The sequence below is a fragment of the Pleurodeles waltl genome, chromosome 6 (assembly GCF_031143425.1).
Source record: "Pleurodeles waltl isolate 20211129_DDA chromosome 6, aPleWal1.hap1.20221129, whole genome shotgun sequence".
Lineage (NCBI taxonomy): Eukaryota > Metazoa > Chordata > Amphibia > Caudata > Salamandridae > Pleurodeles > Pleurodeles waltl.
Genome location: NC_090445.1, coordinates 978,639,530 through 978,656,683, shown reverse-complemented (window position 1 = coordinate 978,656,683; position 17,154 = coordinate 978,639,530).

Here is a 17,154-nt window from a genome sequence, read left to right as displayed (position 1 = left end):
AAGATGTTTGCTGATCAACGTTTTGACACACTGACTACTGTGTTCATTTACACTGTTATCTGTGATTGTTCTAAGTAAATATGTCCTCATAATTATCATTTATAATTTGTCAATTTTGTCCCGTAAAATCATTAATTTATTCTTCCTATTCTGTTAGGATCCCTTATGTCATCTTCATTTGAAATTTTCAAAGTTGTGATACTTGCAGATATATACTGCTATTGCACAGTACAGGGGAACATGAGTTGATCCTGTGAAAGATACGTGCATTCATGGTGTATATTCTGCAAAGACAACTTGCACTTGAGGTTGCATTGGACTTGTTTTCTGTTGAAAGTTGCAACCATGTCAATATGTGCTGCTTAAGTATCTTTAACCACATGTGTTATTCAACCCAAAGAATACTGATCTCCTTTCAGATTGGCAAAATCCTTTGTGTTAAGTGTATGCCCCCATTGATGTGTCATCGCAGAAATAACTTTCTACAGCACACCACTTAGTTGGTTGTGATGTTCCACCAGATACAGCCATAGCATATTGGAATGATCTTGTGGCCACAAAATGTAGTGCTGCCATGATTTTGGCTATTGGCATTATTGATGTAGGATTACTAATGTGAGGCAAGATGTCTCTCTCCAACTGATGACATGAATAAATAATAGTTTGCCTATTGAATATGATTTGTAGAATTATATCTCACTCTTTCATGGTGTCATGGTCTGGAACTTGAGAAATAAAAATGGCAGACTATTTGGGTTATGCATGGGTTAATTTTAAAAACAAATTGACAAACCATTCCTTGTTCTACATGTAAGAAATTAATACATTAAGATTTGTGGCTGTGGTTATATATTTTTACTTTTTTGTAAATGACAGAAACATTACCTAAATGTAATTTCTTTGATTTACATTTTTGAAATAATGATGGAAGGAAGAGATAACAAATACCACAAGAAATCCAAAACCAGTCTTTGAGTTTGTGTTTTCAGAATTTTACAAACACAAACCGACTAAAACAGAATGAAAACCAAAAAAGACAAGCAAAAAAAAAAACAGTCCATCATGGTTAATGAAACTTATCGCAGAGGCAAAAATGTTGAAAGTCCAATGTACATTATACAACTGGAACCAAAAAGGTAAATATGTCCAGAAAATAGTCCACAGAATGACTGATAGGAGCACACTGGAGGAAAATAGGTTCTGTGTCTCTTGCTGGTGGAGATCTTGCCATCTTCTCCTGGTAGTCCGAATGGACGTCTTCTTGAGGGGGGAGGAAACCACAGTTGCAAGGACTGAGTTGGCTGCAGGTGTTCCTGCTTGTGGCAGAGCCTCCATGTCTGCAGCTGAGGCAGGTGTATTGGGTCTGATGTTGTATGGCCACAGAGAGGATGATGTTGCTGGAAAAGCCCTGAACATATGATGGTAAATGTCAAACAGAACCCCAGTAATGGAGCTCAAATCAGTTTTAAGATGCTGCCTTTCTACATTGTGCTCCTCTGCAACATCATATCCCAGGGCTCTGTAAGGACCTGGCCCATCATGTCTTTGGACTAACCTAGGGATTTCAAGACTTTGTCACTAGTGGCATGGGTCACAGCGAACACAGTGGCATCACTTTGCTGGCCCACAGATTCCTTCCCACAAACTGTAACCCTACTACCCTGTCCCCTTGAGCCAGTGTGCCCCTACCATTGGGTCCTAGCTGAATTGAGGAGGAGGTGGTGGTGGTGGAGCTGCCTCAACCGCAGCTAGGACGAGCCACAAGATTGGGGTGTTGTTCCTTTGGATATAGGAAGTGGAGGTACCCATTGGCTGAGGTGTTGTAACAGCTGGAGTGGGAGGTGTAGATGTGTGCAGAGTGAGACTCACTGGAGCTGTCTGCCCAGACAGATCATATGGGCCAGCACAGGAGGGCCCCGCAAGCGAGAAGTCGGATGGCGAATGAACACCATATATTGGCCGGATCTGGTGCCCTGGAGAGACAAGTCAAGCACTGCTGAACAGGGCCCTTCAAGGCAAGAACCGCTGAACAGGGCCCTTCAAGACAAGAACCGCTGAACAAGGCCCTTCAAGGCAAGAACCGCTGAACAGGGCCCTTCAAGGCAAGAACCACTGAACAGGGCACCGCCGTCTCAAGAACCGCTGAACAGGTCCCTTCAAGGCAAGAACCCCGGAACAGGGCCCTTCAAGACAAGAACCGCTGAACAGGGCACCGCCGTCTCAAGAACCGCTGAACAGGGCCCTTCAAGGCAAGAACCGCTGAACAGGGCCCTTCAAGACAAGAACCGCTGAACAGGGCCCTTCAAGACAAGAACCGCTGAACAGGGCACCGACGTCTCAAGAACCGCTGAACAGGGCCCTTCAAGGCAAGAACCGCTGAACAGGGCCCTTCAAGACAAGATCCGCTGAACAGGGCCCTTCAAGGCAAGAACCGCTGAACAGGGCCCTTCAAGGCAAGAACCGCTGAACAGGGCACCGCCGTCTCAAGAACCGCTGAACAGGGCCCTTCAAGGCAAGAACCGCTGAACAGGGCCCTTCAAGACAAGAACCGCTGAACAGGGCACCGCCGTCTCAAGAACCGCTGAACAGGGCCCTTCAAGGCAAGAACCGCTGAACAGGGCCCTTCAAGACAAGAACCGCTGAACAGGGCACCGCCGTCTCTGCACCGCTCCGCTGGGCCCTTCCTCTCAAGCACCGCTCCGCTGGGTACCGCTGTCTCTGCACCGCTCCGCTGGGCACCGCCGTCTCTGCACCGCTCCGCTGGGCCCTTCCTCTCAAGCACCGCTCCGCTGGGCCCTTCCTCTCAAGCACCGCTCCGCTGGGCACCGCTGTCTCTGCACCGCTCCGCTGGGCACTGCCGTCTCTGCACCGCTCCGCTGGGCCCTTCATCTCAAGCACCGCTCCGCTGGGCCCTTCCTCTCAAGCACCGCTCCGCTGGGCCCTTCATCTCAAGCACCGCTCTGCTGGGCCCTTCCTCTCAAGCACCGCTCCGCTGGGCCCTTCATCTCAAGCACCGCTCCGCTGGGCCCTTCCTCTCAAGCACCGCTCCGCTGGGCCCTTCATCTCAAGCACCGCTCCGCTGGGCCCTTCATCTCAAGCACTGCTCCGCTGGGCCCTTCATCTCAAGCACCGCTCCGCTGGGCACCGCCGTCTCTGCACTGCTCCGCTGGGCCCTTCATCTCAAGCACCGCTCCACTGGGCACCGCCGTCTCTACACCGCTCCGCTGGGCACCGCCGTCTCTGCACCACTCCGCTGGGCCCTTCCTCTCAAGCACCGCTCCGCTGGACCCTTCATCTCAAGCACCGCTCCGCTGGGCCCTTCATCTCAAGCACCGCTCCGCTTGGCCCTTCATCTCAAGCACCGCCCCGCTGGGCACCGCCGTCTCTGCACCGCTCCGCTGGGCCCTTCCTCTCAAGCACCGCTCCGCTGGGCCCTTCATCTCAAGCACCTCTCCGCTGGGCCCTTCATCTCAAGCACGGCTCTGCTGGGCCCTTCATCTCAAGCACCGCTCCGCTGGGCCCTTCCTCTCAAGCACCGCTGGCCCATTGGCAGTAGGGGCAGGCCCGGATCTGTGTCGGGCAGGGCTGCACGATACACTCTGGCCACCAAGACTCCTCCAATACCAGTGGAGTCTGTAATCCACTTAGGTGACTGTGGCTTTCCACTCCCCAGGATGGCACAGTGGCCAACCCACCCACTGTAGGGACTTGAGAGACTGTGGCTTTGCACTCCCCAGGATATGACAGTGGCCAGCCCACCCACTGTAGGGACTTGAGAGACTGTGGCTTTGCACTCCCCAGGATATGACAGTGGGCAAACCACCCACTGTATGGACTTGAGAGACTGTGGCTTTGCACTCCCCAGGATGGGACAGTGGCCATGGAGGCCCCTCGTGGATCTGGCGTCGTGGACTCATGTGGCTGAGGTGCCCCCCCTTCCCTTCCCCCTGAGGTGCCTGTAGTTTTGCTATCTGATGCCCCTGCAGTGTTCTCTCCAATGGAATCGGGTCTCCTGTGTGGGCTTTGCCCATGTGTTGAGGACCATTGGCCTACGTACAATGACTGAAAGACTATTTTGCCAGGACAATTTACATATGTGTATATAGTTATGAAATGTTCGAAATATTTATTTCTTAGCCTTACAATATATTTGAATTTCATGATAATATTATTTTGTCTTTGCATTCTTCCGGGGTGTTTGGGGGGTGTCACTCTGAGTTGTTGCTCTGCATTGATTGGGTGTGTCGCGTATGTGTGTGCCCGTAATCTTTTCTCCTCCCCCCTCCCCTGTGTCGTAGGTGCAGTATTCACCGTTGTCTTCTGCGCCGGCGTTCGTGCTCCTGGTAGAGGAGCAGGTAGACAATAGCTGGTAGGATGTGTAGTTCTGGTTCCATGCTGTCCAGATTCCTCGTGGAGTGTGTAGAGGTGAGCGTTTTCCCGTTCGTAGTCTGTTTCCGCCGTGTTTTTATCGGCGGGGCTCCCGCCCCGGAAAAGGTGGCGAATTGGTGAGTTGTGATAGGGTGGCCGGTACATTGTCTGCCGCCTGTCTGTTGGCGGTGACCGCCGCGCTGTTTGTTTGTCCCGCCGTGGCGGTCGGAGTGTTAAAGTGGCGGGCTGTGTTGGCGGTTTCCGCCAGGGTCAGAATTCCATTTTATTTTCCGCCTGCCTGTTGGCGGGTTGGCCGCCACTTTAGCACCGACCGCCAGGGTTGGAATGACCCCCAATGTCTGGTGACCAATGACTTGAGTTGAACCAGACAATCTGATCACACGCAAAGAAACAAGTTCAGCGGCGCTGCACGAGGTAAAATGTGGCACTGCTCTGTATGCACCCCTACCTCTGAGGGTCAAAACCTATGATTCAGGCACTGCACATACTGAGCATGCAGTCAGGTGTTGCACGAGAGAAATGTGACGCACTAGACAAAAGCAGCGCTATGGGGGGTTTCGCAACCAGTGAACCCACTCTCAACAAACAAGTCTTGATGTGTACTGTAGCCCCCCGATGAAAGGCCTCACTCCGTAAATGTGGGCAGTACTTTGTAGGCTCCGCCCCAGGCAATTCCGGTCTCCAGGCGCAATTCTCATTCTATGCTCACAGCGCTGCCTGCAGGTGGATTCCAGCAGAAGATGTAGATGTGGAGGAGGGCACTACTCTCCAGATAAAACCAGTAGATGATGTAGGTCCCTCGCAGGAGGTCTTTGATATCCCTGAGACCTCCAGACAGTACAGTGGCAAGTCAACAAGCCCTTGGAGATCACATTTCAGAGTGCCACACAGCAGCAGGCATTCTGCCCAGGTTAGCTACAATGCAGGAAGGGTGCACAGATCCCTTCCAAGGACAGTAAATACTTCTCTCTACAAAACGATTCTTCTGGCATTGTGCACAACGCAGTCCAGCATCACCAGTCCCACGCCCCTGCTAGTGTATCTCTACATTGCTGGAGTGTGGTACTTGTAGTTATACTCAAGTGTGCCTTATAAAGTTGGGGGATGTTCAAAATGGCCCTCTTTGAACCATAGATATCTCCCCTAAATGTCAGTCCTGTCTGCCATGGGAATGTAAAATGCAGATCTTTATATTTAGTGGTGCCATGATCTGATGCCAAGAGGCCAAGTTTCAGAACCTTTTCCCTCCAATCTATCCAGCCAGGCCCTCAAATTGCAGAGGTCTGTTGTTCCAGTTGCCTACGTTTTATAGGTGTTGCTGGGAATAGGCAGATATGCTTTTCCCCTGCTTCCAGTGGAATGAAGCTGAACTACATGGGGGTTCTTCCCTACCAGGGCATGGTACACCCCAGTGTACCTGCCCTGGGAACGCAAAAGACCTTCTCAAAGCTGTCCATGGCATGAGAGATGCCGCCCTGAGCACAGGCGCATATGCACCCCCACAGGCCTGCACTGTCAGGCCTTAGACATGGCTGACAGGCTATTCTAGTGGGAGGCACACTCAGTGCATTGTCCCACTAGTAGCCAGGGCTGTACCCACCCCGGGTATGTGGTGCACCTTTTTACAGGGCACAACTGTGTACAACACTGGAAACACACCCATGCGCCCCCTTTCCTTGCATCTGTAGAACAGGTGCACACACCTTCCCACTGCAGTACAAAGTGCCCAGATTCCTAAGGCCACACAAAGAGAGTCAGCAAAAATAACTGGGAGAAAAAGGCAAAACGTTTCAGGAACATCCCATAAGAAGGCCATGTCCAACCAGAGCGATACCTCAGTTGAGTGAATATAGTGTTATCGATAGGGATAGTCCTCTTTTGCTTCCTGGCAATTTGAAGCGGTGGGAGAGGTAGGGCATTACTTGAGATGTGATACTCAAATAGACCTTTATTCCGGATTCAGTGGGAAGCCAAAGTAGGTCGTTGAAAATGAGGGTGATGTGGTCAAATATTCTAGCCTTGAAATATAAAACTGATTTGAGTAAGTTGAGAGTAGAATGCGGCAGACCAGCTAATCTCAAGGCATGTGCAGCAGTTTTCAGTTGATTTAAAACAGGAAAATGTAGATTTCTTTAAAGAGTTCTTTGGTAAACAATCACTTTTCTGGTGAATATTTTCATATGAAGGAGCATAGAGAGGGAGAGTTCAAGAGGAACTCTGAGAGCAGTTATGGTGTATAATGGTGTCAGACATAATTCAGCAAACTTCAGGTCGTTTGGGATAACCGAATTATGATTTAGGATTTAGAGAATTTGTGTTTTAGTGTCTTATGGGTGATATAGGCACAGGTCACCATTGAGTGTTGTGTTAACCAGAAAACAGATTTCAATCCACCTCCTAATCCCACCTGAACTCAGGCAGGGTTCAAATTGCCTCTCATGTGGTTACAAGGTGAGGGCCTACAGATGCTGTAGTCCTACTGCACACTCCTTGATCATACCAAGGAGATACATATTTGTCTCAATTTTGTCTCAGCAACAATTGCCTGGGTGGTGCATTTTCAATGGAACCAGCAGAAGGGCATGGGAGGATCATCCCTGCATTGGCCAGCCATTCCATCACCCCAGACTTGTGCCTTTTGTGGCCATTTCACTGTAGGCACTACCTGGAGTCTGCAGCACCTTGGCTGTGTCCTCATACCCCATTCAACATATTCTAATTGGCATTGTTTGCCGCAGGTGTGTTGGCGAGCTAGTGAAGCCTCTCTAGCATCACAGACAGAGGTAATTGACTGTCATTTCTGCAGGTCCATCTTTCCTCGTGCCACTCGGGGACATTGATAAAAACATAACTGAGGCAGGCAGCTGTTCAGCCTCTTTCCCCTCCTTAGCAAGAAATGTAAGTTGTCAAAGAGTGTCCTCTTCCCTAAAGCACCACTTTACCAGAGTACAGGGTATGGCAGAGAACAACGGGACTCTGGTTCGAGCTGCAGAAGTAGGTTTTGGTTCTGACAACCCAACTGCTGTGTGGCAGTGCGCATCTGCTTCTACTCAGTAAACCTGACAGCTGCCATCTTGGCTCATTATTGCGAGGAAAGTGTGAGGTCCTTCCAACATAGTCACCCATCTCTAGGATCTCTGCTCATTATGTCCTATCTAGGATCACTGGGACTGTTGGAAGGTGGTTAGTCAAGATGGACGTCTGTTGGGAATAAAAGAAGGACTAACTCAGTCGGCACCAAAGCTAATAGAGGTGCCTCTTCTCACCCCCTTTGTATTTACACTGTAAAGATCCATTTCAATATATTTTCCTGTACTTGGCTGTCATTCTCTCATTGCCAAGAACTAACTTGCCCAATAACATCTATGCATTGCCAATTGCTTTCCCCATACTGTAGCATGGCGATAAAAAAGAATCATGGATATCATTTTCTTTAATAGAACTGCAGCTAAAGTGTCTATATAGGCTTGCAATAATTTTTCTGTGAATTATTTTGATATGGTATCAACAGTGCTTCCCCTAAATTTATTGTTTAGGTACACACGGGGGCATATTTATACTCTGTTTGTGCCGAATGTGCGACGCACATTCAGTGCAAACCGTGGACCATATTTAAACTTTGACGCCCGACCCGCGGATGTCAAAATTCCTCCGTGTGCGTAATTTTTTGGATGCGGGAAACTGCCTTGCATTAATGACATGCAAGGTAGGCGTTCCCGCCCAAAAAATGACTTTAAGGCCTGTGCACCTTATTTATACTCCCATGTCATTTTGACGCACAGGAGTGGGCAGGCCTTAAAAAACGGCGCACAGCCTGATGTGCGCCATTTTTTAACGCCTAGGTCAGGGCAGGCGTTAAGGGACCTGTGGGCTCACTTCCATGGTCTCTGACCATGGAAGGAGTCCAGAGGTGCCCTTCCCGGCCCCCAGGGACACCCCCTGCCACCCTTGCCCACCCCTAGAGGACACCCATGGATGGGGGGACCCATCCCAGGTAAGTACAGGTAAGTATTTTTATTTTATTTTTAAAGTGGCATAGGGGGGCCTAATTTGGGCCCCCCTGCATGCCACTGTGCCCAATGACAATGCCCAGGGGACAGAAGTCCCCTGGACATGGCCATTGGGCAAGGGGGCATGACTCCTGTCTTTGCTAAGACAGGAGTCAGTTCAATGGGGGTTGTGCATCAAAAAATGGTGCAAGTCCAGTTTGAGGCATGATTTTTGCCTCAAACCTGACTTGCACCATTTTTTGACACACAACCCCCATTTTCCCTTACGCAGGCGCTGCCTGGTTTGAGTAATTGTTTTTTACTCAGCCCAGTCTGCAGCGCTGGCTAACGTAATTCCTTAAATAATGCGCCCACATGGTGCGTAGCGATGGCGTTAGCTGGCGGTAAAACTTTTGACGCAAACTAATCACCAAGTAACTTTTTTATATCACTTGTGCCAATGAATTCGTATTTTCTTTATTCCATTTTCCAGCACTAGAAAAATAATGTTTACAGATCAGAAATACTGTATAAAGATAAAAAGTAGACATTGCTTTACCGTGGCGATACTTAAATTTAATGTACTAGCATAAAAGAACTGTCAAAATAAAAATATTATCGTTTGCCCCGTTTCCTTCTTTTAATGTTTTCATTGTTTGGTCGCTGTCCCAAAAGGTTTGTCGAGCTATGGATTAATATTTACATTGTTAACAGGTCTTTTGTCTAGTCTATTCGCTTTTACTAAGTATTAGTTAGTACTATTAGTATTATTAGCGTTATTATTATTATTATTATTATAATACTACTAATAATAATAACCATGATAATTATGATAATGGTGAAAGTAGGGGAGTTGAGTTGGCTGGTTCCGTAAATGGATGCGTTCTCCAGAACTCACATCTGAGCCCCTGTTCCATCACTCGCATGGCCTCTCATGGGTTCAGAAAAGCTGCCAAGACCAGTGAAGCCTGAAGACAACATAGGTGCGCGCCTGTTGATAACAATGCCATGGAAGGAGCCCCCCACCCCCTGCACAGAAGGTGGGGTCCTCGAAATTGCTGCTTCCCAAGTGAAAGGAAGGGGAGCAGCTAAGGGAACACTGGTCTTTTCGTTAGTGCTGGGACATGCACAGTAGAGCATGGCCTTTGGGAGCTCAGTGAAGTAACCAGACCCACAGAGGTTTAAGCCTGGAGGAGGGCAGTGGTGGAGGTGACAAGCCACAGAAGTCTGGCATTCCTTGACTAATGGCAGGCGGGGGCCTACACTACATCGAAATATCTGTGGAAGGCCAGAACAAATACTTCATGACCTCTACTCGGTCGGTGGTCCCATCTGGACAGAAGTGAGTGGATCGTGGACAGACTACCTGTGGAAACTGAGAAATCGCAACATTGTACAACACTGTCAAGGCATCTCCTTTGTAAATGCTATGGCAGCTAAAAAAACTACAAGTAGACTTTCTTTAAACAAAGGGAAAGAGCTTCTAACATCAGTAGAGGAGCTATGGTGGGACATAAGGCAGAGAAATCAGCAGTGATTCGAGGAGAAAACTGCTGCTGTGCTCTGTCATTGTTTTACAAAGCAACATGTAGGAATAAACTGGCACTATCAGGGCTGGAGTCAAGGAAGTTGAGAAGAAGATGAAAACTCTTTCTCATAAAGTTTTGACAGAGGAGCAGATATGGGAAGGTACAGGGGAGACACTGCAAAAATGCAAGTGCTGCATGGTGCAAATGAATAAGAAGCTACAGGGAAGAGCAGTGTTTGAGTTCAAAGCCACAAAAACTCAAGTGACACATGAAGAGAAAATGGAAAACCCTTGACAATTTACACAGAGGAGTGTAGAACAGAGTTTCGAGAATTTCATGAGAGGTTGAAGATAAAGAATTTATGGCAGGATACTTGAAGTACTGGCTGAGCTTTCAACTTTGTAAGAACAATCGTGAATTGGGGGATGGGGGCACGGTTCTGATAAATGTAAAATCTTCCGAGATGAGAGAGCAAATCCTAAGGGATGCCATACAGAAAAAAGTCAGCGAAATGAGAAAAACTGGCTTTGTATCCTGATTTGTAATCTTATAAGGTGCAGCAGTTGGATATTAGAGGACATAAGCCTCAAGATGTGTCCTTGTTCATCTGAGACTTGATTACCACAGGAAGAGTTACCTGAGTTACCTGTTCTCTCAGGCAGACACTGACCTTCCTAGACAGACAAGACTAGCCTCTGGACCTTCCTTTTAACACGTTGGTGTGGGTTCTGTTGTGGAATGATCTTTAGAATCAACCCTATGTGAGTCTTGCATGTTTTGCGGTGTTGGGAATCTTCTCCAGGGAGTTGGGGGTAATCTTGTATTGAAACTTCCAGGTGCTGTGTCATGCTATTCAGATGTTGCTCTCAGTAGAAAGAGATAAGCATATTATAAAAAGTAATAATAATATCAATACTAGCTTGCAACTGAATCTTACTTTTGATAAATAGTGTGTACAATTGTCTTGGCTCTGACCAATAGGGAGGGGAGATGGCAGAGCATCAGCTGTATGTTTGAATTAACTTTTATCTAGCTATATTTATGGTATGCTGGTACGCCTGTTTATAAAGATAAATTGCATGTGTAGATATACTCACACGTAATCATCCTACCTCACTTAGTCGTTCCTTTACACTTTTTTGCTATTGACTATGGACTATTCCCAAGTGTAAATTTACTACCAGATGCCGACGTACATGTCTCAATCCATTTAAAATGTGGGATAGACCCTGCTGGAACACCATTTACAAGTGCAAATTTACTACTAGTAACTTTTCACATGTAGGAGGTCTCTGCCACCAGAGTGGAGAACTTATTATAGTAAAGTAAAAGGATTGTTTGCTATTCACAACAGTATTTTACGAGTAGTATCTTTACGACTGTGGAGTCTACATACATAAAAGGTAGGATAGTCCTACATTTTTATGTGCAGAGACTCCATAGTCATAAAGATACTATTCGTAAAATACCTATGTGAATAGCAAACAATCAAACTTACACAAAGATACACATACACTTTTGTGTGATTTAATGATTGTTTGCTATTACTAGTAAAATATCTTTGTGACAAGCAATCAATAATAAACGTACACAAAAGTGTGAGTTTACCTTTGTGAATCAGGTCCACTATATCTACATTTTTGTTTAAAATTCGAAATAAATTATTTGATTTCACATTAATTCCTATAGGGTGTTCTTTTATGCTCTACCTCCATTGTTTTCTTTGTGGTGTGCATTGCAGAACTTGTGAATGTCCAAGATTGAGCTGGAGTACATTTTTGACTGTTGTCCTTTTTGTCAATATCAACTCCAGAAGTGCAGTTTGTGAATAGCAATGGAGTGACACTTCTGAGGGTGGGTGGGTGTTTATATTTGCTTGTCCCTCGCTAATCCCATTCTTATCTAAGCCCCTCCTTACTATTCCCTTACTCTCTACAGTTTATTAGTACGTATTCTCAATTTTCCTCCAAAGTTCCCAGATTCCTTCCACATTTACTACTAAGACAGATACCTCCCAATAGAGAAGATCGGAAAACACAGAGGCGCAGTCTCTGCATGTAGGTTTGTGAATAGCATTTTGTAATACACAAGTAGTGCTGTTGCAGATAACACAAAAATGTAGTTGCTGGGTAGCCCCCTTGTTTGTTACTTCTTTGAGTAAGTATATATTTGATAAGGAGTCCTCAATAGAGGCATGCATGGAGTAACTGATCCAACTACCATAGGATGCTAATATACTGGTATGGCTACAAATGTGTTTTTGTGTGCTTTTATCATACACATTGTTAGACCTGGCCCTTTTTCAGGGATATCTTCAAAACTTTTGTCTTTCTCCTCCTATTTTATATGAACTGTTTTATTGGCTTTAGGACTATGGGCACTTTACCACTGCTAACCAGTGCTAAAGTGCACATGCTATCTGTCTAAAATGTATTAGTGATTGGTTTCTCCATGATTAGCATATCAGATTTACTAGTAAGTCCCTAGTACAGTGCATGGTGCGTGCCCAGGGCCTGTAAATGCTACTAGTGAGCCTGCTGCACTGATTGTGCCACCCACATGAGTAGCCCTGCAAACAGATCTCAGGCCTGCCATTGCGGTGTCTGTGTGTGCAGTTTTAAACTGCTATTTTGACCGGGAAGTCCACCCACTTGCCAGGCCCAAACCTTCTCTTTTATTAGCTATAAATTACCCCTAAGGCAGGCCGTAGGTAGCCCTATGGGCAGGGTACAGGGTATTTAAAACGTAGTACATGTAATGGTGTGTTTTACATGTCCTGGTAGTGAAATACTACTAAGTTTGGCTTTCAATATTGCAAACCCTATCTCTCCAACAGGGTAACATGGGGATTGCCTTGAAATATTCTTTAAGTGTAATTTCCCATTGGGAGCTGATGATTATATGGAGTTTTGGGTCTCTGAACTTACAATTTAAAAATACGACTTTTGGTGACGTTTTGGAATTGTAAGTTTGAGCATGCCACTTTTAGAAAGTGGGCAATTTCTTGCTTATCCATTCTGTGCCTCTGGCTGTCTGCTGAATACACATCTGGGTCGGGATGACAGTTGGGCTGTTTGTGTATTCACTCTAGACAGTCAAACAAGAGGAGCTGAGGTGTTTCCTTCATATCCTGATGGCCCATCAACAGGCAGGTGGGTCTCCCTGAGCTAGAGTGATGAGAGAAGCTGACACTTGCACCTGAATAGGATGTGCTTTTCCTTACACAAAGCAGTCACCAGCCCTCTGGAGTGTGTCTGGGGCCAGGACAGGGAAGGCAGGGTCTTTTGCACTACAAAGACTTCTGTTTGAAGTTTGCCTACTTCAAAGAAAGAAATGGGTATGAGTACTGGACCTCTGACCCCACATAGTTTGGACAACTATGGACTTAGGACATTTTGCCATGAACAAGATCTGAATGCTGTAGGAGGGACTGCCACTCTGCCTATTGCTTTGTTGTGCTCGCCTTCCTCTTGCTGCTTCTGTCCTGGAAGTAAAAGGACTGGTCTTTGCTTTCTACATCCTGCCTTCCAGTGTTCTCCAGGACTTGAACTGAGCTTGCCTCCTGTTAAGAAGGAGTCTTAGGGCTATCACAGACTTCAACTACCAGCACTGGGGCTCTCTTGCTGAGAGTCCTGCCTTGCCAAATCCAGTTTTTGGATCCTTAGAAGTGAGTTCTGGTGCAAACAAGAAGAAACCAAGCACATCGACTCCAGAGCGACTTAAGAACCAGTGCAGCTGTTCAACTCCATGCGGCTGTCTGCACCGGACCTGTGGTCCCTGCTGAGCGCACCAACTGTAACTTGCAACTCAGGCCCAACGCCGCCACCGCACCTCCAAAGTTCTGCCACAATGTGAGTCCTGAGTGCTGTGTCACCTGACTCCGCCTCTGTTGCAGCATCTGTGGCATGATCGCGACACTGCAAAGCCAATGCTTCGCATCTTGACCTGCTGGATTCATTTACCCCGCCTTGTCTTAAGGAACCAACGCCTCGCGACTGACACCACATCATCTCCTCTGCAACTATAAGGAACCTAAGCCTCACCTCCCCATTAGCAGTAAGTAACCAATGTTGCACCGGCTCCAGCAATGTCTCCCCTCCCCTCCATCTTTGTTTCCTCATCATTTTCCAAGGTACTGTACCTAGGGTCCATGCGACTCTGCGACCAGCTCACACTCCCTCATAGGTGGCGTTGGTCTGTTGGGAATGGCTCCGTCAAGATGCCATAATAGTCCCAGTTAGAGCTATTGTGTTTCTAAGCGCTTGACTAAAATGTAATCTTTGAAAATTCATGTCTTTACTTGTGTATGTTGGATTTTTGTCATTTTGGTCTTGTTTTACTCAGCTAAATATTGGCTATTTTTCTAAGCTTGTGTGGAGTGCTTTTGTGGTGTCTTCACTGCATTACTGCATGTGTGTACAAAAAAATTAGATAAGCTTGATTGCTTTAGCTAACAAGGGAGTGAGGTAGGGGTTATCTCATTTGTGTGACTCCCTCACCCTGACTACAGTTTGGATCCTTGTTTGGACACGGTGCAGACCACTGTCAACTAGAGACTTCATTTCTACCACACACAAAGTATAAATGTACAGTGTTTCAAAATGAATAAATTCTAAGGAAAAAATTGAATAGTTATTTTGGGATAGGGATTTGAGTAAAGAAGGCATTCTTGAAAATAATTACATTAAGGGGGTTCACTCACAAAAATAGGGTAACCCTAGGTGAGAATAGGTCTACATTCCTACAATCTTTATTTTTTCTCATGAAAGTCTAGAGAGTTTCACTCAGATGTTTATGACATTCAGAACTTTTCAGGTGCTAGGCCTTAGTTCTAACCAGTTTCGGGGTGGGTTTCAGCATTGGTTGTGAAACTCCTGATAAAAATAATACACTGGCCTGAGCTCACTGATCACAAGAAGGCGAGCAACCAACCATATCTGCAGAGTTTTCCAAAATTAATGGGAACTTCATGAGTGCTAAGACCACAAAAGAAGGTATGTAGATATAAAGCAGAAGTGCAAGTGCCTAAAAGCAGAGTTTTTTTTAAAGAACTTTATTGTTTTTGAGGATAGCTCATAGACATTTGTTACAGAATTCTTGATAGCAAGTAATATTGCATCTTGCAAGACTCACTGTTTTACATGTAATTGCATCTGGAACTGAGGCACAATCACAGGAACAGTAGTTAACATCTCATCCATTAGGGATGGGTGAAGGAAAAAGGAAAATCGCAACTGTATTCTACGGAAGCAGCCTACTTAGCAACTCCCAGAACATAATTTGCGAGGATGGAAAGAAAAGTAATCCATGGTCACTTTTATTTCCCAAAAACATTATGGAACGTATAACCCCCCACCCTTTCATTGGTCTGCTTGCATGCTGGGCCATTTTCACAATCTAATGAGGAGGTCCATTGACCAGCATGCATACTCCATATCTCGTCAGTCCAAGAGTCCCAAATTACTTTCAGTCCTTCCCAGCCACCCCACAGTGCGAACATCTGGTCAGGCATCATGTTCCTTGGAGACCAGAGGGTCCCACACATCCTGTACGTCAGATAGCATACTCACCCAGGCTTGTATGTCATTTTCTAATCGATCATCCCTACAAACATGCCACATCTGCACTTCATCCGCACTCGCCCATTCAACTGCATCTTTCATCCTTGCTGCATGGATGGGGGGTCTCCGGCCGTAGCCAAGCAATGTCTATATGCCTTTTTGCTAGACCTGTCAACTCAAATGGTGCCACCATGTGACACACAATATTGGATCCCCTCACACAATCACCCAGTGAGGAGCCAATACCACATGGTGGCTGGGAAAACAAGCTGGAAACCAATGTCAACAGTGGTTTTCAGCTCATTTTTGGAGGCTTGTAACTGCTGAAGTCCATTAATGGGTGTAAACATACCCCAGGACATCAGCAGCAGCCTCAGCAAGCTTTTTCTTGGAGGAGGAGGGGATTTGGGGCCAGGGTGGGTGCAAAAGTGCCTCTTAGGTGCTCCTCAGCATGAGGCCACACACCCTCCTCACACTGAAGTTTTTGGTGAAGTTAGCAGGTCTGGTACCAATCCAAAGAGGACAAACTTCCTGCTCAAGGGTTTCCTAGCAGGCGAGGAATACACAACACCAACCTGATCTCCATCTGGACCTCCCACCCGAGGCCCCATTAAGGGTATTCAGCACAGAGCACCAGTGAGAGGATAGGGATGGACATGACCATACCATATGCAAAAAGTCTACTGGTTGTGCTCTGCAACGGGGGCAGCCAACCAACTGGTTATCATGGATCGAGTGCAACATCTGTTCGGTAAGGGTTGTCTCGTGTATAAAATGATATTGTAAGAGTTTGAAATAGGCATTGAAACTGACCCTCCGATCCCTCTTGTGGACCTTCACCAAATCCCTGGATGATAATGGCTCCCCACCAATTGACTCCCACTTGGTCTGTATAGGAAGCACCACTTGTGGCAGATCCTTGCATAGCGCATGACACAAGTGCAAGACCAACCAGCAGCCCCTGGCCTTGTTTAGCATGGTTGATTAAACATAGGAGCTAGTCAGTTCATCAGTGAAGGAAGGTCATACCTCACGAGCCGTGCACAGGATCTTCATATATTGGAGGTATTGCCTCCTGCCCATGGAGAATGTTTCTATTGCCTCCTCTCTGGTAATGAAGGGCTGTCTGGGGTAAAGATCCCCCTTAGTTTCACACATCCCAATAATACTTCTGCACAAACAAGTAGTCCACCATTTGTGTGAAAGGTTGCACCCCCCATAAGGGCATATCAGGGGCATATAGAGCACCCTAGATAACCTGTTGGACTATCCCCTCCCAAACCCCTGCCACCAGTCAAATGATGTGGGGAAAGGTGGGGGGGATCTTCCGTCCCAGCATCAATAGCATCTGTAGGGACTTTCCCTCATGTGAGCCCCACAGGAGCCTCTTCTGCTAATTGTCATCCGTATCAAAACAATGAACCCCATGTTGTAGTTCGGCTACCAAATAATAGAGTTCCAAGCGGGGAATCTCAAGTCCGCCATGATCCCATGTTCTTTTTGGAGAGGCTAGCCCAACACGTTTGCTTCTCAGTCCCCAGAGCAGGTCTGCAATCAGGCTAGCTAGGGTCCAAAAGTAATGTCGAGGGATCACATACAGCGTTCTCTAATAGGGCATAAAGACAGTGAGGTAATATTATCATTTTTGTTATGGCAATCTTGCCCATTAGAGACTGTGGCAGCTCC